This window comes from Nelusetta ayraudi, unplaced genomic scaffold (genome assembly GCF_046127955.1).
Source record: "Nelusetta ayraudi isolate G7.1 ecotype Tasmania unplaced genomic scaffold, CSIRO-AGI_Nayr_v1 ptg000005l, whole genome shotgun sequence".
Lineage (NCBI taxonomy): Eukaryota > Metazoa > Chordata > Actinopteri > Tetraodontiformes > Monacanthidae > Nelusetta > Nelusetta ayraudi.
In genome coordinates, this window is record NW_027466055.1 from 2,150,999 (window position 1) to 2,174,979 (window position 23,981).

Genomic DNA, 23,981 nt, shown 5'->3' on the forward strand with positions numbered 1-23,981 from the left:
TTTGTTCTGTTCTTTCCTTCAATAAGCTCTCTGGTGTCTACTGTACTTGATGCCCTTTAGTTGGACATAAGCTATGGCTGACTGTGGTGTTTATTCTTCTCACGGCAGACATATGGAAAAGTGGTTGACAGGAACTCGGATGTATTTATTTTCTGGCTCACTCAGCCCAGACCGGCTTTCCCTCCTCAAGAATCTCCAGCGTGCCACTTCACATTTGGCTCTCCTCTTCTGCAGAGAAGCCACAACCACACGCTTCCACTTCCTAGAAGTAGAAACCAAACTCAAACAGGCTATCGGACTGAGGGCTGCACTGCGAAAAGCGACGGCTGTGAATGTTCAGGCGAACAAACATTTTGTGCAGTGCAATTTAAAAGCAAGCACACTTCATGAAACGTCCGCAAATGATTTCCACCAAAACAGATGAACCGAGGTCTCTGGCTGCAACAACAGAGCTGTTTCATGCCATGCTCATTTTAGCCGTACAAAGCAAAATGTTTTCGAATCTCCTCCCCCTCTCATCAACACAAAGACAAGGGTTTGAAGGCCTCTGCTTCTTCGTCTTTTGTTCGATCACAAATACCAGTTGCAATGGCTTTTTTATTATTTTCAAGGAGAAATAACATCCTGCAAATACATTTTCTGATAGGTTGTCTTCAAAAGCTCACTACCTCTCTGATATTCTCATTCTTTCATTTAGGCAGGTCTTTACAGAACTGGCAACATAAATGCTTTCTCATTTCCCAAGGCAGCTTCTGCAAGGCAGAGAGGTACGATAGGGAGACAATGAAAGCAAGTACACCCACATAGAACCAGTGTCTGCAATACGTCTTCAATATGGCAAAACACAAATTGGTTCAACACATTCTTAAAGGACCGACACACAAATTATCTCAGTGAATGCATTGCATGCAAAGACATATTCCAGTTGCTTTGAACTGTAGGTTCACTTTAAAACCATTTAGTGAATCTGAAGGTCCGGTCTGCTTGCTGAGAGTATTATACATATGAATTCATCAAAGCGTCCAGATGGAGAGATGTCTTTTGTCTTCATTTTACGTGATTGGTGCAGGTAATATCATTTAGTTTTTTACGATCATTGACAGACAACTTTACCCAGTTGCATTGCTGCTGCTTTAGCTCACACAATGTGACTGGCATCATATTTTTGTTTAGAAAATAGATATAAACACCATTAATATATTTATTTACTTTGTTTTATAATTTAACATGTTTTTAATATTCTTCAACATACCTGTCTTCAGGAATACTATGAGCCCAGCTGTGAGTGAGTCTTGGTGCCATGTCATTCCTTGTGTCAGCTGTCAGAGTCTGAGAATCCTGGAAGAGGAAAAGATTTAGGAATGAAAGAAAGTTTTGGAATTGAAAGTAAAGAGAAGTCCAACTCAAAATCTACCAATCTACTCGCTCACCAGGGAGAACTGTTAAAAACAACAGTCACAGTGAAGACTTATTTTACAATATTTTTAAAAGCCACTAAAAAGCCTTGAAGGGCCATTATTTTCCAGAAAACACCCACAAAGAAACAGTACAAGGGTACAATTGGTACAATAAGGAAAACATTACAAAAATATAACTGTGTAGAGACAGAGGTTCACTCTACTTTCACCATCAGGGAAAATTATATTCAAGAAGTCATCAAACTTTGCAATATTAACATTTGATATGACCTCATTGGGTCAGGGAGAACTTTGTCCTGCAGGGGGGGGGGGAGTCACAGCGTTGTTAAATCACTTGAATAGAAAATGGTTCAAGAAGGTAAAAATTCAGTGGTGTTGAGCACTGGGAACTGAGGCTTGTTTAATGAATGTATTTAAATACTGTCTGCAGGCAATAAATCTTTCTAATAGCCATAATTGTGAAATATGTATTAAAACGCGATGGTGTGCAGCTGCAGGTCCTTCGTTGAAAAATTTCAAAGATGAAATTACATCAGAATGTTTAAACTCTTTCTGTTTAATGTAAAAAAAAAAAAAAAATCCCTTTATAATCATTCTACAATTCACAACAGTAACATGATACAATTAGAAATAAAAACCATTGTAATTGAGAGAATAAGACAGTTTTACTTTCACTGTTAGCACATTGTACATTTAATAAGAGTTTATTCTAAATATATGCCAATTTGTTTTTACAAGATATATAAAAGTGAGCGATGCAATGTCACATGACTCTGCCTCTTATGTATTTTCTGTCTGATAAGTAAAGATTAAATCGCAGGAGAGTTGACACCAAATCCACGCCTCTGCCTTAATGCTGCTGTTTTACACCACAGATTTTACTATTGGTTCCATTCTGTCACGGTCAGCATCTGTACTAATAAAGGTTGTGCCCTGTTGTAATAACTGTGGAGTTGAAGTTAAAGTAGGAGTGGCTTAAAGTCAAATTCACCCGGTTGAAATAGAATGTAGCATTCCGCGCGTGTGTGTGTGTGTGAGAGAGAGAGAGCAGGCCTGGCTGATAAGCTGAGGCCAGGGGATGCCAGCAGCTCTGAGGTCGATGCTGAAGACAGCTGAGAAATAGCTGGCGTGACTCTGCCGAGGGCGGAGGCCTCGGGAGCGGCTCTACATCTTATCTCCCGCCGCCTCTCAGCAGACCTTCAGCTCTGATCCACATTCAGGTCGTCTCGAGCACAGAGGGCAACTTTCAATCAAAGCAACTTGCCTCCTGGATGCTTCCCGGTAGCCACGCATTATGTGAGGATGAATGTCAGCGATTAGCAGTGTGCGCGCCGCGCTGGCTCGCCCAGCCGTGTGGCTGTGACTGGCAGTCAGTCTCCTCGCACGCCTCCCTGCTTGGCTAGTGACCCACTAAGCATCTCGTCCAGGGATGGACAAACTTTTTGACTGGTGGGGCCACAGTGCGTTCTAGAATTTGACAGAGGGGCCCGGAGCAGCAGCAGATGGATGGAGCGTTTTGGTGACCCACCTCATAGGAGAAACAAGAATATCAGGGGATGTGTAGAAAACATGTTTTAATGTTAATGAAAAATGAACAAAAGCGTCAAAACAAAATCAGTGTTCAAAATCTTTGAAGCCCCACAGTATTTAGCTCTTTATTAAAACGACTCTCAAAAGACTGAAAAATGGATGAAATAGAGCCATTTAATGACTTACTTACTTTTAATATCATTTCTTCAAGTTCGGGGGGCCAGATTAAAAAGCTTAAAAGGCCGCATATGGCCCCCGGGCCGTAGTTTGCCCGTGCCTGAGCCAGACGTTCAAATTAATTTCAGGGAAACATCCTGCTTAAGTTTTCGAGTGTAAGTGCATCTTGAACCGGCAGAATTAGGCGGCGCGCTGCTCAAGGGCACTTCAGTAAGAGAGCGGCCTCAGCGTCTGCGGCTGAAAAACCCTCGTTCAGCTCGACTCGGGACCTCAGGCCCAAGCGGAGCAGGAGTGGTCCTTGCGCCCGCAGCTTCTTCCCGGCGTACGCATGCATGCAGACTATATATTATTGCAGAAAGGAGTGGATTTGCGGCGCTCATTCAATATTGCTGAGAGTACCACTGCCTTAAGCCACCTGGGTAAACAGGTTATTGCCATATCAATCATTCACCGCAACATCCAGTGGCTGAGACCACAGACAATATTGACCAGCAGACTGACAGAGATTAATGGTGCGGCACGTAAACAGGCCGATCCACCAGCTCCTCTACCTATCCCTCCCTCCAGACTTCATCTGTTTCTTTTCTCCACCCCTCCAATCATCTGTCTTCCTCTCCACACCGATATCATCTCCCCTCGCACCCCCCCACCACCCACCTTCCCCCCATGTTGTTTTTATTTGCCAAGATTTGTTTTCATCTTTTTGTTCTCTTGCCTTCATTCGTCAGCCAGGAACATGAAGAAATTCTTTGACATGAACCTGAATGGTGAAACTATGCACCTGGATCCAGGCGAGAGCGTCGCTCAAAAAGGAAAAATAGGACAGCAAGCAGTAAATATTTTAGCCTCGTTGAGGACATCAAAGGGCAATGAAACAGCTAATATTAGAATTTGAATTAATTTTACTTGACAGTGACGATGCACTTTAACATAGTTTTGGTGTTTAGCTTGAAAGTTGTTGTGCTGAATATACAGTTTGTGGCCATTGCTCATTTCCAACTCTTGTCCCTCGCTGGCCTTTTTGAAAAACATAAAGTGCTATTGTCTAAATTAACAAAAAAACAATCTGCAACAACACACTTCTGTCCGAAATTCCAAGCCACGGTTGCAGGTTTCCTTTAAGTCAGCATTAGAACCTTAAGTGTGGAGGATTTTAAATCTTTGACGAGTTTTTGTTTCTGGTTCAAGAGGGAGCTGAAAGTAAGCATGGTGTAAACAGAGGGCCAACTAAACTGCTTTCTGGAGATAAACAGAGTTACTGGTAACTGATTCTGAAAGGCTGTAGTAGAGAATGATAGGTAAAGAAAAATATAGATCTGAAAATATATTGTATTGATTCAGAGCAGCACCTTCCCCTCATTGTCCCCTTCAATCCCAGACATTAAAATTGCATTTGTGCTCCTTTTAAGACACATTGGGCAGCAAAACAATCACTTGGGAAGCTGCTTTTGTTTGAAATGTAGTAGAAATGACTGATTGATTCTGAAAGTGTATCATGGTCTGCTGCTGGTCTGCTGCTGGTCCAAACATCAAGAGCACTCGGGACAATACAAAGACTGGAGGTTCTACAAACAGCCGTCAATGGGTGAGTCTGCTCTGAGGATTAGTGGAGTGCATGGACTCATATCCAACGGCTTGGCTTGTGGGTTGGCAGAACGCCACAAGCATTTACAGGCAACGCTCCAAGTAAACTGGAAGGTAAGTGACAATGAATGCTGATAACGCTTGAGCTGATTGAGAGACAACTTTCTTGTCATAGATTTTTGAAATAAAAGCATAAATAAAGCAAAAAATAAAAATGATTAGTTGTGGAATTGGTACGCCCAGAATCACCCTTTAGGTCCAGCGCCTAGTATTTCTCTTCTTCTTTTATTAATGTTCTTGAAACTGGCAAGTGAGGCCATTAAACCACTCCCAGTAGCTCAGTATCTGGGCTGTGTTCCAGGTGCCTGGCGCAGTTATTTCTTGGTGGCTTTTGTCCAAACCCTAATTTCTGAGGCTGACTCACACAAGCTTGTAGATATCGGTATTAATAATTCACTTTAGTTCCTACATCGTTTTGTTGCTTTTCCGATGCAGGAAAAATCCAATACATTACCTTTTATATCTAGACGGCAGTCACAGAATCACACTTGACTGAGTTTTGGTTCCAATTCCTATCAATTTTAAATCAGCTCCAGCTTGTTTCTTATATGAGCGACATGACCTGCCAGTTTCTGACATTTCCTGCTTTATAAAAATTGAACACTTCTTGTGCTCTGGATGTATGTTTTGCAACTGTATCTGTTTATCTTGAGTTGTTTTCTCCATATCAGTGGGCTTTTAATGTAAAGGTACATTTGTTTGAGGCAAGAGGGGGAGATGTTTTAATGATAACTTGACCCCCCGGTGGCTGTAGAGACCGATGAGTAAATCAAGTGAAATCAAGTGTTAAATGCATGAGAGTAGAGCTGATATATTATTGATGATCCCCCGGCATTGAATGACCCAAACATACATACACACACATGCAGAGAAGCATGTGAACACACATCACAGAGCCTATTTGAAGAATCGGCCAACTCACTCGTGAGTTTGACCGAGTTCATAATCATAACAAGTAAAAGTATTGTCAGTCTTTAGTAAAAGGCCCACCAAATACTGTGTGACATTATTACAATATTTCAAACAGAACCCCTGAGCCTTTGTTGGAAGCTCCACAGAAACCTTCCTTCATTGCTGCTGCTGCTTCCCGTAACAGAAGTTGATGAAATTCATTTGGCTGAACGCAGGCCACGAAACCACGTTGCCCTTCAGTTTCACGCAACCGTGAAAAGCTGGCAAGCCATTCAGATAACTTCTCTTTGAGACCGCGCCTCACCTCATGCAAGTGGCCTCTTCTTAATTGGAATGTGAAATTAATATATTCTCACAAAATGGCTGAAGGGACTGAGAATAAAGACACGAAGAAGGAGAAGAAAACAGCGACGTGGACGACACATCTTGCCATCAATCAAAGCGGAGCAGCGATTGAACAGAAATGTGCTGCGGGATATTTTTAACCTCTCCTCGCCCAGATTCAGCTGCCATGTGAATGTCTGTGTGTTTTTAATGCTTACCCCGTTACAGTGAAAATGTACGACACATGCATAAGTCACAGACACACCCAGTGAGTTCATCGTCTTCTGAAGCCGTTTCTCGATTGGCCGTGGGGATGGTTTAGCACTGGCTCTGTCCAAACCAACACCACTGGTGCACTGATGTCACCATATTGCAAGGCAGCTTCTTGCTGGTTACCATGGCCACGCTGACGCATGTGGATCATATTATCCTCTCTTTTGTAACCCCCATGCACCATACAGGAAGTCCGCCTTCACTGCTGCCAGCTCATTATGGTAAAAACGTCCTAATAAGCCATCAAACGCAGCCGTTTGTGTGGCTGCTGTGTGTTGTTGTACGGCAGTAGAAGCCGTAAGTTGTTCACAGGGTCTCTTGTTTTGTAAAGACAGGAAATAATCTATAGACGCCGCCACTGTGTGTTGGTGTCAAGCTGTTAGTCAGTGAGTTGCGTGCTCATCACTGTCTAAATTCTGCTGTAACCAGATGTGCCTTTTTTTTTTTTTTTTAATGGCCATTTTTCCTGGGTTTAGATGTGTTCAGTAATTCAGCAAAGTAAATAACCCGCCACATATTTTTTACATGTTTGTTTTCGTTTTAAATCAAACCTCCCTTAAGCCTTGACAAGCTTTCATTTTGGTTGCATACAAACGCACAAATATTATATATATAATATTAAAATGCTGCTTGCTGTCACAAAATGCTTTGCTCAGCCAAAGATGTGGCTTCAAATGGAATGCTTGGGTGAAATGCGGCCCAGTGAAAATAACGTTTCCATTTATGACTGAGTGTGCACGTGACACGAGGCTGGAGCGGAGCGAGCGCTGTATTTACAGCTGCATAGAGAAAAGACGGACCGTTGTAGCGGGCCAGAACCAAAGACTGACTTGTTGTCAGAGGGCAAGGAGAGATTCAGAAATATACTGACGGTATACAGGCAAGAAAAAAAGCATCTACGGTTAAATTAATGACACAAAAACATTTACAGCCTCTTTGCAAGACAGGGAACCTTTCCCGTAGAGCAAACATCCTCGCTCCCTTTTCCTCTTATTTTCTCTTTCACAGCTTAAGGGGCGGCAGCGCCAGGATTCACGTTGCTTTGACATAAGCCATTTTATGAATGAACTTATATTTTCTGGGTTAATCCTGCTCGGTTAGGAAACGACAGAGCTTTTCCAGGAAGAGAATGGAGATCAAGCCTTCACTCAAGACACCTTCAAGGCTCCGCCACCAAAAAAAAAATGTCTTTCTAAAAATCTGCCCTTCGCAGCCGCGCTGCCGCACTGCAACACGCGGCAGCGCTGGGGGTTAAAAGGCAAGCCAGGCAGAGAGGTGTCGTGAAGAAAACAAAGGGAAGAGTTCAGTGGTAACAAATTAGTGGAGTTTGCTCTGTGACGGAAGAGTAGCTGCTGCTGATTATCTCTAATTAACCTCGATGGAATTGAACCAGCACACACAGAGGGATTAACACAAAGAGGCATGATCCTCGTGTGCATGGGTGTGTGTGTGTGTGTGTGTGTGTGTGTGTGTGCTTTATTTATGAGGGTATATGAACAAACATACACATACACTCACACCCACACACACACACACACACACACACACACACACACACACACACACACACACTATTTACGGTAAAAGGGCGGGGGGAAAAAAATTAAATAAATAAATGAAAAAGCTCCCAACTCTCCAGTGCCCACAGTCCCAGATTTTGGCTGCTTGGGGCTCATCACACTCCAACACACAGCCACACCCATGTATCTCATCAGCAGGATCTGAAAACAGAGACACGTTCTTTTCAATACGCCGCCACGCTTGGAAGGACCTCGTGTTCCTTCCTCAGACTGAAAGGATCCACATGAACGGCTTGTGTCCTGACCGCCGGACATTAGCAGACACTGGTTTCTCTTTTTTCATTATCTATTTTAATGTTTGTAAATAAGTATTCTAATGGAGATGGAGTAAGAACCGCTGAAACCGAGACCAAGAAGACCATGACGAGACCAAGACCCATTCAAGTCCGATACTGAATCGAACCAAGGACAAAAAAAGCCCACTAACCTGAACTGCTGAGGGGTTGGGCTGTGTGAGAGGTCACTAAGGTCATCATGACCAATACCAACACAGAAGAGTGCAGAGGCCAAGACGAGACCATGTAAAGGTGGTCGTTTGAGTACTACAGGACATGCAGTTTAATAATGACGTATTGCATGTATTGAAACTGGTAAGTGTAAAATAACCTTGTTTTCATTGGATTGTGGAACAGCACTGGCCAGTTATTGTCGTACTACTTTTGAAATTTTAGATTTCTTGTATCTTTCTTTAAAAGAGATGCAGGTTGAGGCAGAGCAAACGAGTGACTCGTCGGGGTCACATGTTGCCGCTGTCCAGCAGTAAATTAACTCATAGTCCTGCCGCCGTCATTCCAACAGCTTGAATATCAGGAGCTCTGGAAAAGCAAACCTCACACCGGCGCGACTGCTGAGGAAGTTGTTGCTCTCCGGTCAAAGGGAAAATTGGGCATTTCTGTCGCTCACACACACACACACACCTGTCCCAGCAATAGCAAGCGTGCACACATTTTTATGTTACTCCTTCACAACTGAATAAACATTCGGCCTCCTTTGACTGACGGCCACCTCAACAACTTCCCCCTCATTCCCACATTTTAACCAAAGTGAAACAAATTGAATCAATTTGAATTAAGCGCTGCCTAATAGTCATAGTATTCCGGGGCCATGGGGAGGATAAGTGCAAGTTTGTGTCTGTTAGAGACTATAATTGATTTGTAAGGAAAAAATTAAATTAACTTTGCGATTAAATCATGTTTTAATCACAGCGCGCAGCGTCTGAGCAGCAGTTGGTGGTTTCGACGCGCCATATGTTCCAGCTTCTTTCAAACCCCCCAGTAGACAGCTCTTGCAGAGTCGTCCGTCAAGCCTTGTCTGTTATCTGCAGGTCAGATAGACGGAGGTGGAGGAGCCATTTCATCAGTGAGCCGTGCACAGTCGGAGGCCTGAGCTGCAAGAAGATCCAGGATGGGTCCAACTCAACTGGGTGACATCTGAGGGGGTCTAAAGGCTCCAAATGTTCACAGTGAGGGGGACTTGAAAGGAAGACAGCTGCAGCCCTATCATGATAGCTGGCTGCTGCCTTCCCTCATTTAGAAACCTAATTAAAGCTGTGTAATGAACTTTTTTTTTGTCTGTGTCCCTCACATTTTTTCTGTCCAAACAAGGCATTGGGGCAAAACTGTGCCTTTCTATTCAAATTAATGGATTTTTCCTCCTTTCACAGCTTCAGTGCTTGAGATGAAAACAAAACAGCATCTCATGGAGCCTTGACGTCTTCTCATACTGAACTCATACTGTACTGCCTGGTGGCGTGGATAGATAGATAGATAGATAGATAGATAGATAGATAGATAGATAGATAGATAGATAGATAGATAGATAGATAGATAGATAGATAGATAGATAGATAGATAGATAGATAGATAGATAGATAGATAGATAGATAGATAGATATTTAAACTTTTTTTAAACATTACAATCATTATCTGTAGCATGGAACTGTCCAATAAAGTAACAGTGACATCATGGTTCACATGTGTGTCCTCCGTTAACAATGACCCCAAAGTCATTCCAATTAGAATCCGCAACTTGGTGCAGGTGGTCTGCTATTTTTGTCCTCCTCTGGGGTTGGGTCTGTGTATGTGTGTGTGTGTGTCTGTCTGTCTGTCTGTCTGTCTGTCTGTGAGTGTGTGACAGAGAGAGACTGAGAGAGAGAGAAATAAAGAGACAGTTGAGAGTCTGAACATTGCAGTATTTTTAGGACTTAATGGTTATTATGAGTGAAGCCCATACAGGAAGAATTACAGTCATCGTGTGCAACTGAGGCAACACAGATGGCGGCGCGGCCGAGTCACAGCCAGCCGGCCAGTTGGAGTGGAGCTCCACCGTTTCCCAGATTTCTAAACTCTACCTCCGTCCACACGCGGATGGACACTAATTACGCTGACCCCCCTCGGCAGGCACGCATCCGTGCACGTGCGCACACATAGGTGCGTGCCTGCGTGTGCCAGATCCCCAGAGCAGAGCACGGCGTGTTTGAATAAGGCAGCCTGTGAGGGCGTCTGATTAGAAGCCTGTTTGAACAGAAAGAGGCAGGAACCAATCAGCACGTGGCAGAGCACCAGCCAATCACTGTGGGCCGACCGCTGCATCGAGCTGGCACTCGGAACACGCCTGCACACACACACACACACACACACACACACACACACACACACACACAAAGATTAAGACACAGCCACAGCGACACAATGAGAAACACATTGGAGATGAAGCAGCAGGCAGCCACACCCACACACTCAGCGGGCCTCGGCCTAGAATACATTCAGCTGTCCTCAGATGGTGTAGAGACAAACACACACACACACACACACACACACCAATTCGATTGACAGCGACCTTCCTGCTGTGCGGCAGGTGCAGGTCACCACAGCAAACAGCTGGTAAGCAAGGATATGTATTCTTTTTTTTCTTTTTTTCTTAAGATGCTTTTGATGTTTCACATCAACGCAAAATATTTTTCTCTTTATCTTTGGAAGACAGAGTGGACAAGTCCAACTATGAGATCTAATTTACAGTCAGATCAGACCTTCTGATTGCAGCGTCAGTGTTTTATCAACCAGAGCCAGACCTTTGTCTCGAAACAAGCAGTCTTTAGAGTGTTGACAAATATCTATAATATACTGTTTGTTGTACATTTTTATTTCACTGTATTTTTTAATCTCCTTTAACTTGTTAAATAAATAAATAAAATAAATAAATAAAGCATAAATGGTTTGTCCGTGTTGTTTCCGGTGACTCACAAGTATATTCTTTGTATGACTCACCAGCATCCTCCATGTCCTCCAAAACTGCCGTCTAATTACAGTTTTTAAAAATAACTTGAGTGACACAACCTGGATTTGACAAGAGGTTAATGTTTTGGACGGCAAAATCGGTTTGGAAACTAATTTTGAGAAAAACTGAGCAGAAGGTCAAAATGATGCTCCTGCTTCGATGTTTCAGAATGTGTGCACGAAAACACACCGCTCTGAAATCAATCCCTTTATGATGTCATAGAGGCCCCTCGCTGATCCCCCCACCAGGCGGGCACTCTGCCTTTGGGAGGCCGCCTTATTTTTGTCCTCTTCCAAATGTGGAAGCTGCATCAAAGCATCAGTTTTGGCAGGAAACGACATCCTACACTAGCATTCTTACTGAGAATTCTCGGAATGCTTGACACTCTGAAGCATTCCGAGGTTGTAAACAAAGGGCTAACTATGCTGAGGATCTCTTGAATCTTTTGCGTGGAGGGAATTGAGGGTAATTATCGTCATTCAAGTGCAAAATTTGTATTTATTGTTTCATATTTTAAGGTGACAGTGTTCCGGTTGCTTGTCAGAAAAGCCATGCGGATCTATTGTTTAAAATTATCAATACTGTTAAAACATTTTTTATATCAAAAATTGATTGGCGATTGGTAAAAGTGCGACACATGCGCCATCTTTGCCGTCCCGGGAAACCTCCATTCAAAATGGTCTGAGTGCTGCGTCTCCTTATGGCAGGTCTCTGCTGGTACCGCACTCCTGAATGGGCAGACACACTGAAAGCATTTCACAACAGGGATATTAAATATGGATTCTCACAAAAATCTCTGTAAACCAGCTGCCTTGCCAAGGGTTCTCTTTCTACCGAGAGGAACAAAACTACACTTTAAGGGCTTGATGTTTGAAATTCATGCCGTCAAATAGACTCGTTTGTCTCTTGTGCCTCACAACGCGTGACAAGGAAAGCTCAGGTATATACAGTATGTACTACTATATAATATTTTAGAAGAGTCGCACATTCCACCCAAAAAAAATATAATTGCGTGAGAGTTGGGGGTTAGCTGGTGAGGAAGATAGCCACACATAAAGACTGTTTCATAAATACATCTTGAATTGAACCATTTTGTTTGCCTTGTTCACACGATTCTGTTCTAGCACACGGCCGCTCATCACACGAATAAATGTTCTCCCTGAGTGGTCTGAAAAGATAAAAAAAGGAACAGACAGAAGACTCCACTCGTTTTCGTAGCTTCCATTTTCAAGCTTTGCTTCATGTGCGCTCTAATTGTCAGCCGGCAGCGTCGGACGTGTGGTGACAAGAGGTAGAACAAAGCTCACGATCAGACGACTTTCAGTGATATTTAGCACTCGAGGTCACCTTGGTGTGGTAGACTTCTGAAAGACTGCTGCCTATTGTCTGCATGGGCCAGGGAGTGAAAAATGGATGGATGGGGGGGTCGGTGGGGGGGCGGAGGGGGACGGTCAGAATGACTTCTCCTTGACGGTCTCCTCTATCTCTGACTGTCTAGACAGGCAGCTGAGTCTCTGCGTGTCCCTTAACTGGTCAGTGCAGCAGAGACAGACTGTCTGTCTGTGTCAGCGGGCGCTGCTCCACTCTTAGCACTGACCCTTCACATTGAGTCGTCCCCCTTGCACACCCTTCTCTGGGACCCCCTACCATGGATTGTGCCCTCACCTCCGTATACGCAGCGTAACAAGTCACCATTATGTGGACAGATTGAGACCCCCCCACCCCCGCTGTCGCCACTGCCGACCTTATGTCATCTTTTCTTTTCTTTTCTTTTCTTTTCTTTCTTGAAGTTCTGCCATCTCCGCTCAGACCCGGTTGAGCCCTCGGCCCTCCTTCACTCGATCCAAACAGCGCACTGGAGATGCAGCTCCAGTCGCTTTCAGCAAGTACGAGTTGAAAGAAAGATCACGGAATCACCGAAAAAGCCACATGGTCGTCGGCATTTAGCGTGACATCTTTGTGCAAAACACATAGCACTCAGTCATTTGTCTTTGCTGAGAAGCTCACTGATCATTAGCGGCTCACAGGGGGGAGGGGGGGGGGGTGCACACGTGCAGACAACCGAGCTAATGACTGATAGAAATCTCTTTGTTTTTGCTCTTGTAACACGCTGGCTTTTGATGCAGCCGATGGGATAATGCATGATGAGAGCCCAGTCTTGCATAATAATGCCATAGTGGATTTCTGGGGAAGATATAATTGCTGCACTTTATTCCACTCCAGTCTTTTCCGGGTCATTTAAAACTATATCTGATGGGAATAATTGTCAACAGGCAGTGGAGGTATACTAATGTGATTAAATGATGTCCAGCTTGCATTGTGACCCTGCAGTATTTGAGGCTCTCTGTACTCTGCTATTTGTCCGTATGTTAGCCTTTGCCCCCAGAAAACCAGACATTGTGACAAGCACCTCTTAAAACATTTGTCTTGACATGAGGGCCACTTACCGCGACTGCAGCTGGAAGGAGGTGAGACACGAGCCAATTCTCTGTCAACGTGACTGAACATTGGCAACAGACATTGAATGTTAGCTACATTTAAACTCTTTTCCCCCTCCTTTAAAATGTGTCCAATTCCATGTTTTTGCATATTTAGCTGGGATAAATGTCTACTAGCAACGATAGCAACTATCGATGCTGGAGGTGCAGTGCCTCGGGGTCCAGACAAACAGCAAATGCCAAAGATTTTTATCCAAGTTCATGTTCCACAAGCAGCCATGTTGTCTATTAGAAAAGAAAACGTAAGTTACAATGGACAAGCTGAGATGTTTATCACAGAAAAATCAACAGAGAAAAAAAAAGTAAAGGTTTTGAACATATACATACATACTGTATGTAATTCCACATAAACATGTGGAATTATGTTCACTGTTCACGATGTTCCCATGCCAGAGGAAAATAGGGGAAAAAAGCTTGGAAAGTGATAAAATTTTAGATTAAAACATGAAATTTATCATATAAAAATATGCAACACATTAATCGTCGTAATGTGATCATTTCTGTGGCGATAATGTGCTGAGGGATTGGCGGAATGTGGTGCAATTCCACAAGTTGATGAAGAATTCCTTCATGCTTGGGATGGCACATGGTGAGACTGTGCACTTATTAAAAACACTGAATGATCACAGACGATAATCGTAAGTATTTGAGCACTGAGGCAGCTTTAAGCACAAGGAGGAAGCCGGAGTCCGACTCCCTGGAGGAAGCCTGGTTTCTCCTCAGCAGAGCATTCATGGATAAAGCTGCTTAACTGGCTTGGCAGCCAAACTTCTCCACAGCTGAAACCTAAAGAGTTTGCGGAATAAGTTGCACATTTTCATTCACCTCCACGGTACAGAAAGACATCCGTGTCTCCAAACCCTCACTGGGGTGAGTCACGAAATATGGTCATTTCATACGCAATAATATTAGAATAAACAAAACACAGTGCATTTTCTTGCTACTTTTTAGAAGAGGAGGTTCAAGTCACTCAGTCTGTGTCTTGGTTCCATGCAGCGACTCGCTGAGGTTGTTGTTCTGCTGTCCAGACTGCAGAGTTCTGTACTCAGGACTGTACTCACTGAACAAGTGATATTTTCACAATTATACTGAGAAAAATAAACGTTGTTATAATTTTACGATAATTAGCTTGTCATTTTTTTGTCTATACCTTCAAAACAAACTTGATGGATGCTTTAACTGCATGCTGACATGTTTGTGGTTTAGCCTAAAACTGAAAAAAAATAATAAAATAAAATGAAAACACTAAGGAAAAATTATCTTTAACTGAGACTCCAATATTTAAGTATAAATTATGTTGCTATAATTTAATGTATTTTTGTTAGAGTGAGAAAACTCTGGGGGGAAAACATTTTTCTTCCTCTTTTGTTTTGTCTTTTAGTAGAAGAATTCAGTGGTCCAACAGATAATTCGAATTTCATTTGGATAGAGACAAAAAGAGGCTGCATTACAGCAGATGATGTCATTCTGTTCCGGCCCCCTGAGAGAGAGGGAGGGGGGTGGGGAGTGGGGTGGGGGGGAGGGAGAGAGAGAGAGAGAGAGAGAGAGAGAGAGAGAGAGAGACGGCATTATCTCGTGTGCACAAACAAAAGATTTTCCCTCGCCTCAAGATTTACGCTTGCACCCACCCGCCCCACCGTCGCCGTGAGCTACAGGCCAAACACAGGACCACATTGTGCTGCGGCCACAGCTGCAGCGAGGAGGGCAGCTCGCCGTCCACATCGGGTCGAGAGAGAGAGATGGAGAGAGAGGGGGGGGGGGGGGAGAGAGAGAGAGAGAGAGAGAGAGAGAGGGAGAGAGAGGGAGAGAGAGGGAGAGGGAGAGAGAGGGAGGGAGAGAGAGGGAGGAAGAGAGAGGGAGAGAGAGCGTCTGACGCTCATCCTCACTGGTTGGTGACACTGGCCTTCCTTCCTGTGACGCCCGCATCAGGTTTTCTAAACACCCTCCCCCCAGACACACACACACACACACACACACACACACACACACACACACACACACACACACACACACAAACCCCCCCGAAACCCCTCCAAGTGACCCCTGCAGCCTCGAGAGCTGGAAAACCCATCGACAGTCAGCCAAATACAGGGAAGTTGGGTCCCCCCCAATATATATATAGGATATTTATACATATATACAGTATATTATTGTCACTAATGGTCACTAAAATGTCTTTAAGCTCACCCTGTCCAATATTAAATTTTTGTAAAAATATATATATATTTGCCAAGCGGAACTTGTGTGTGTGTGTGTGTGTGTGTGTGTGTGTGTGTGTGTGTGTGTGTGTGTGTGTGTGTGTTGTTATGTATCTGTCATTGCCTGCATCCATGAAATATTGCAAGGTTATTATAGGCCTCCTGCGTTTTAAGGAGATTTAGATTGGTGTTAAGTAACAGTCAGGAGGATTTTGGGGGGGCGGGGGGTATTTCACACACTGACCACTGTATTTACGATGCCTCTGCTCTACTTCTAGACCGGCAGTCAGTGCTATGCATCTTTTATCCGCGGGACTGGATGACCTATATTTCCCTGGTCCATCTCCACGCAGCCATAGTTCACCGCTGCTGCTGCTGCTGCTGCTGCTGCTGCTGCGGCTTCAGCAGGCCTCAGGCAGCAGCATCTCAGGGTGTGGCGGCCAGGGCTGAATTAGAATGGGCACCGCAGGCACTAGGCGCCCATTCACAGCAATCCATCTCGGCTGTCAGGAGCGCAGTATATTTCAAAAGTGAAGTGACAAAGCAAAAGCCGACTGCTTTGGAGGGAAGAAGACAGAGATTGAATAAACGGCAGTACGCCAGGTGCCGCCATAAATATTTCAGAGTTGTGTTGTTCGGGCAGATCTGCTGTGTTCGATACTCAGTGCCTTTGAATATAGGTCAAAGGAAGTCGAAAAGCACCTGACCCACTTCTACTTTTTTTTTTTCCACAACATTATTAATGCATGCTCTATTATGATTCAGCTAATTATCCCGACTAAAATATAGAGTGAAAAATACACGGGCGGAATTCATTAAGCCGCACATTGAGATGATTCCATAATGAAGCTGGCTTGCTAATAAGGAGTGCATTCCTTATTGCGGCCTTATTATAATCCTCTTGTTTTATGTGCGACATTGAAGATGCAATATTATCGAGGTTAGTTGGATGAGGTTACTGTACACTGCTGCTGAAATAATGCCGAGCCACAGAAAAACAATCACTTGTGATTAGCTGTTCTTCTAACTGGTTCTGGACGCTCAGTCATTGGCAGAAACAAAGACTTCAATTTGCCCTCCGCAGTCATTTATTTGTCCCTGTCCCCAACGAATAAAACACAAATCTTTTTTTTTTTCCTCTCTCTATTTCTCCAATGTAATTTGTTTCGGATGTGTTTCAAAACGTGTTGTGCGAGATGAGTGATGATGTTGATAAAGTTCGGTCAATTATGTCACATGGTTTAGATGCCAGTATCGAGCAGTTCACACCAAATGCTGGTGTTATCCTTCCCTCGACTGGATTTATGTGAAATGCTTAGCAACGTGTAGAACTAAAACTGCACCTGGTTGATTATAAGATGATTCTGTCGGATCCTACGGCTTTTGGTTTTCATTCATTCATTTAATTTTGTCGTTAAATGTCAGTAATTGTTACGCTATCGTTAAACTCTAGTAGCGTAAATGCTTATTGCGAGTAGAAGAGAATAACTATGTACCTCTTTTTGCCAAGTTTGGCTCTTTTGCCAAGCCAAGAGGTTTAGTTGTTTCCATGACCACTTTTTTATTGCGATATTTAGGTTTTGCGCAATTCTAGGGGTCACGGAAACGCAGCTATTGTCGAACGCCATTCCCTACGATCAGCCAACATCGCACTGGATATCTCACCAAGCCGTGCTGTGCAGTGTAGCATGCAATGGTCGTACAAGACAGCCAAAATGGTGCAGTCTGTGGAAGCCTCCAGAGACTGAGAAAGTGAAAACTCCCATTAGTTTCTAATTTCTGCTCTTTGACCCGAGGCTGTGAAGGAGTCCGTGTCAGCTTTTGGCAGCAGGGTAGCGGGACTGACAGAGATACACATGCTAATGCACAAGCTTAGCTCGGTTATCCATATGCTAACAGGGTTTAATCATTGGCCGTTAATCCACAAAAGCTGTTTAGAGGGCTTCTCTTTTTAACAGATGTCACAACACTCTGTCTGTTTGTACTTCAGCCTCAAAGTGTAAATCAGCACAGATCTCCCTGTTTTTACAGTCCATCCATCCACCCAGACACTAAATGCCACATAGCAGTGCAGAGAGGAGATTCCATCTTAACCGCCGACAGTTTTGCCAAAGTGATTGCTGTTTGCATAGAGGCTACAGAGGGAACCAAACTTTTTTGATTCACTGTGCATGTTATTTTCGAACTTGGCCAGCTAGAAATTTAAGCGCTTTTGGGGAAACGGGGATAGTATCGTTGCCGCCCCTGGTGAAAAAACAACGATAAAAACAACAAAAGATGAGACTAATCTATTATACAAATTCTGGTATTGCACCACCTAAAAACAAAAAAAAACATAATCACCAGTGTTTGTATTGCTCCCTGCAGCATAATTTGTTTTGCTAATGGAGCTGTCCTCTGCTGCAGAGCTGCTGAGTCACGGTCGTTCCCATACCCCTTGAGAGTGACCTCTTTTTGGGCTGGAGACAGGTGTCTGCCCCTCCCCCCAGCGGCAGGACCTCCAGCCTGAGTGCAAGACACGCACTCACACACACACATACAACACACACACAAATTCATATGAACACACTAGCCGCTTCCACGGAGGGTCACTCTGACATTCACAGGCCAAGCTGTCATGTCAGGGTATATTAGGGGCCTGGGAGTCTGGGAGATTTAATTAGCACGGCCTGTGTGAGGCAACTCCCTCACGCTGGAGTGGGCTGGGCTAGGTGCTGGGCTAAGGTAGGGCTTCTATTATATTTGTGTGAATGGAGCCGAGCCAGGGCTCAGACATGCTCAGTTAAGGCTCAAAGCAGTGACACACTGGCCTGGTCTTCCCAATTTGGATGCGCACCAAGCCTCTGGTGGCAGAGATAAAATTCGGAGAGTTGATGTTAGGTGAGCCACGGGGAGGAACGTCAGCCAGGGTGTCTGATGGGGAGCAGCACTGTGTGTTTCCACAATGTACTGAGTGACATTAGTGGGTATTTCCGCTCTAAGTGTACTGGTTTGATGTTTGGTATACTATTGCTTTGGATATTTAAATAAAATATAAACAAATATATAGTATATTATATCTATCATATACATATATATACACATATATATATTATATATGCATATATTATATACATCATATACACTACCAGTCAGATGTTTGGACACACCTTCTCATGCAATATACATGATATAGATACATTATCACTTTTCTCCCCATGTCCCTCTGAAATCCCTGCTTCCCCGACTCTCCGACCAGTGTGGAAGCATCATAAAAGGGAAAAGGTTTTTCAATGGATTTAAATATGAAAAAAATACCTTGCTCCAAACGAATGACAGCAGTTCTGAAAAAATAAAAGTCCACCAAATATCTAAAACGCTATAATGCTGAGAGTTGTTACCCAACTTATTCTTCTTCTTTTTTTTTTGAAGAGCTAGTCATTTTGGCACAGCCTTGAAGCAAAATGGATTTGCCAAAAAGGTTTAAAAAAAAAACAAAAAAATGAATGACGGCAATTCCACTCAACCTTTTACTGAAAACTGGACGGAACATTGAACATTTTCTCAGCCAATTGTGCATTTTGTCGACGGCGGTGGAAAACTATGGCAACGTTCCTTTTCATCTAGCGCGTTTAAACGTCTTGATGGCAAAAGACTTGCGTTCACATCCCATCTTAAATCCAACTTCCCACCTTTTTTCCCCCTCGCTGTCCTTGATCCCATTGGAAAGTCTTTTAGCATTCAAAGCTTCACCCCAGTGCAGCAACGTCGGAGCCGCTGTCATTCCGCTCCAGCCGCTCTGATGATGTCGAACAAGCGATCGCAGGTAAATGGTTTGAGTGTGTAACACACGGCTCTCCGGGGACAACTTTGTCTGTGATGTCGCTGCCAGCCAGCGAGTGGGACGGCTCATCAGCTGCTTCTGAAATCGGGATGAGTGCCGATCTGGGATCTTTCATTTATTTATTTTTTTAAATGTAACTCCATGGCCAAAGGCAGATGGTGTTTGTGTACACACAAGCACACACACACACACACTTGTTCGACACACACACATGGATAGATATAGAAGTTGGACCAAGTTGTGTATATATATATATATGTACACATATATATATATTTACATATATTCAAAAAATATATATGTAAATATGTATTCTTTTATTGAAGCATACACAGTCACACACACACACACATGGATATAGGAATATACATTTTGTGAATATCTTATATTTTTTCAATATATATACACATCTACATACATATATACATATATACATACACATATATAGATATACATGTATAAATACATACATATACATATATGCATACATGCATACATTATATATATATATATATATATATATATATATATATATATATATATATATATACATACATATATATGTATATACATGATTTAAAAAAAAATACAGTAGCAGCAGCAGTAGAATGTACAAGCATGCAACACGTGCACAAACAGCCACTCTCACGTGCACGAGGAGAGCCGCGGCCACACACTCATTCACACATCCATGGACACACAACATCTCTCTCAAGAGGCAGTGGGTCCAGCGTGACTAATTAAACACACACGCACACACACGCACGTACACACACTACTACAAGGGCCTCTCAGACATTGTAAATTACTCTGGCAATAATTGCATTAGTGCGGTAAGTGAATTAAGTGGCCGTGAGCTCGCCGGCTCTGCGGCGGGACGGGGTTGCGTGTCTTTCTGTTTACTCTGCCGCCACCGCGGTCGCCATGTTGTCGTCTGGTCCGCTGTCACAAGCCATTAGCTTTAACTAGCTGCCAGTACACAAACATTCACACGCACACACGCACATGACAAGACCTTTGTATTTTATTTTAAAAGTGAACTGTGTTTTTTTTTTTTTTTGTGTGTGTAACTGTGTCGAGGCCAAACTCACCAGCGCATCTAATATTCTCAGTTCCATCCATCCCTCCATGTTCACTACCCTGCAATACACTCAGAGACACCAGGGTCTGCTGGAGCCCCTCCCAGCTGTCATAGGGCAAAGGCAGGGTGACACCCTGGACAAGTCGCCAGTTCATCGCAAGGACACATCGAGACAATCAAAAACAAACAACCATTCACACTCACACACACACACACACACCTACAGGCAGTTTAGAGTTTCCAATTCACCTCACCTCAGTTATTTGGACTGAGAGGAAGCTGGAGAACTCGGAGGGAACTCATGCAGACACAGGGAGAACAGGTAAACTAAAAAAAAAATAGATAGCAACATGCACTCTCAAATAAGAATGTTAATATTAAAGAGGTGAAACTTGATCAAAAATAATATAATAATAATAGTCTCATTAACAGGCATCTCGGGCCAAGCACAGGCACGTTTCAAACAAGTCTTCCTCAGTGTCAGGACCTGCAAACTCAGAACACAGAAAGGCCCCAGGCCTGGGAATGGAACCCGCAACCTTCTTGCTCTGAGGCAACAGCGCTAACCATTGCCCATTCTCAGCTCCATTCAAGAGATGTTTTGGGAAAACTAAGCCGGAATACCAGGCCTACCAGTCCACCTGTGGTTTCACCTGCACAACTAAACACAAGCGCAGACGCCGCGAGCTGTATCTGTGTCAGGAGTGGCATCACGACAGGGGTTCTTCCGGTCACCAGCTAAAGGGCTTAAAAGCTCGACACATGTGACCTGTTAAACAGATGATAAGCCTCCTCAGTGCGTCACCTGCGGCGCGAGCCCTCCGTTAAGGCGCGAGAAAACGTCTAAGCATGCAGCAGATTTTAGGAGCTGGAAGAAGGAGCAGGCAGCCCATCGTGGCAAAAGTATTCGCAATCTGTACTTAAGTAACAGTACGGGTACTTGTGTAAAAAAAATATGGTGATCACTGCTGGCGCCGCCTTCCCAGTCCCAACCTCAAAACAACTCAACCGGTAACTTTTCAACAGAACCTTGTTGTGTTGTTTTCTCATTGTGGCTCAATGCAACTCAGCATGATGGCCGTCTAACCCCGTCTGTGTGAGACAGTTTTTAAAGAGGGCCCATCAACCTAAATTGTAACTGGTGAGCATTCATCTCTTTACTTGGAGGCCTGAGCCAGAGATACTCACTACTCTGGGAATACGGCTACAGAAGCTGTGGCTAATAACGCTAACCAGAGTCACATGATCAGCCGACAAGTTTGACCTTGATTAAAATAACAGTTTTACATATTCATGAGTTGATCTTCATCGGTTTCCACATCCAAGCACTAAGATTGTAGTCTGCAGGGTTATCTGGATAATTGTGCTGATTAAAACCCTGAAACTCCAGGCAGATCTGGGACACTGATCTGAAGAGGGGTCAGGGGTTTTTTCCATGTAGTGCACACTGCAGTAATTATTATTTTTTCTATCTTATCAGGCAGCTGTTGGGGGGAAAGAGGCTCTGCACACCTGAATTAGTGACAGGTGTACTGGAGAGTGCAGTTCACAAATAAAAGGTTTGGTTTTATTAATAAGCTGCAAAATTCGATTTGACTTCACCAAGTTGCCGACGGAATACTTGACATTTTTTTCACCCGGCAGTCAGACTCTGAATAAACACATTGATTTGGAAAGAGAGAGCGACGGTTGGGATTAATCAAAGAGAAAAGGGAGATTCCCAGGAAGGGGGTTGAGCTCAATATCATGAAATGAAAGGCAAAGGAAAAATCCATACAGAGGCTGGGCTAATGGAAGAACACTCACAGCAATCTTTTGCTGCTGTCATACTCAGTTGAACTGAGGTCTTGATACCGGAGATGTCTGATCCGATTAAGAGCTGGATCGGTGCGAGCGACTGTGTCAATGTGCATGAGTGTGACTGAGATCAAACCAAGGAAAGCAAGCGATACCACCGCCGCAGCCTGACCTGCCATAATGTTATTTAGCTGCCTGCTGCAGCTTGAGTGCAAGTGAAAAAGCAGCCAAGACCGCCAGATTCTAAAGAACCAGTGCAGAGGCCACTGATGGAAACACACAAAGCGGCCGCAGTGCGCACAACACACAACTGTGCCACAGAGCAATATGCCAACTCTGGAAATGCTCTACGGTTGGGAGGTGCAGAGCCGCAGCAAAGACACATATGACTGTATGACAAAGGCAATACGTCTCTCGACTGGCCTGGGGAGGCCTTGGCGTCCTGCCAGATGAGCTGGAGGAGGTGACTGGGCCCAGGGAAGTCTGGGTGTCTCTGCTGAGACTGCTGCCCCCGCGTCCAGACTCCAGCAGAAGAAGAAGAAGCTCATGCAAAGTCACGATGGTGAAGTGCAACGTTGGCTAATTTAACACACACACACACACACACACACACACACACACACAGTCAGACAAAACTGTACTCTATAAAGAGGTGCTCACCATAAGACTACATGAAAGGGGATTGGACATTGGCACATTTTTTGAATTAGATACAAAAGTCCAGAAGACAGGAAAAACATTTTTCCTGCATGGTGGAAACACCTGCAGGCATCTTGAGGGTACAATTTTTTTTTTCTTTTTTTTTTTTTTTATCTTAGCACATATTTCTAATAGGCGTACACGGCTCTTAAAATAAATAAATAAAAAGGAAGGAATATCTACAAGAGTTCAATTATTAATGTGTTAATTCTCCGAGCAGGAACGGCAGCAGGATTCGCATTGCTTGCATTTGCTGGAAGATGAATCTTGTAGCAGCGCAGTGATTTGCACTTCAGCCGCCAGTACGCACCCGTTGGTTCACATCACCGTGTTTGTGTTTGTGGTGGAACATTCCGACAGTTAATGCGTTAATTTGTCGAAACGCTCCTGTGAGGGGAAGGAAACATTAATAGGCAAGTCATGTTGGTGATGTATGGAGGCCTGTGTGTGTTGTGAGTCCACACGCCGAGAGAGCAGTCAGCCAGTGAGTGAGGAAATCCAGGGCGCGTTGCTCTGTTTTTATTGCTGCTGCTGAGGCCGACTGTGTTTGTTCTGTATTGAATGTTCACCGCCTGCCGGTTCCTGCTCGGTTCTCTCCGCACAGAACCAAACACCCCACGCTCCGTGATACCCAATTCATGATCTTTCCATTATTATTTCTTGAATTGAATCAACAGAGGATATGTGGTGTTCTGTAATGTATCATCATAAATCAGGAAATACAATTATTTATATTGGGATGTGAAATATA

At 43.8% G+C, this 23,981-nt stretch overlaps 1 protein-coding gene and 1 long non-coding RNA gene across 2 annotated transcripts in view; one reads left to right on the forward strand and one right to left on the reverse strand.

The window, feature by feature from the left end:
- sema6d (semaphorin 6D) overlaps positions 1-23,981 on the forward strand; it is a 123,311-nt gene that overhangs the window by 25,699 nt on the left and 73,631 nt on the right. The gene's annotated exons all lie outside the window — the stretch shown is intronic.
- Positions 14,945-23,981, reverse strand: part of LOC142903400 (uncharacterized) — a 105,926-nt gene continuing 96,889 nt past the window's right edge. Inside the window, exon 3 of the long non-coding RNA XR_012929234.1 lies at positions 14,945-15,112. This is a non-coding gene — a long non-coding RNA (uncharacterized LOC142903400). The remainder of the gene's footprint in view (positions 15,113-23,981) is intronic.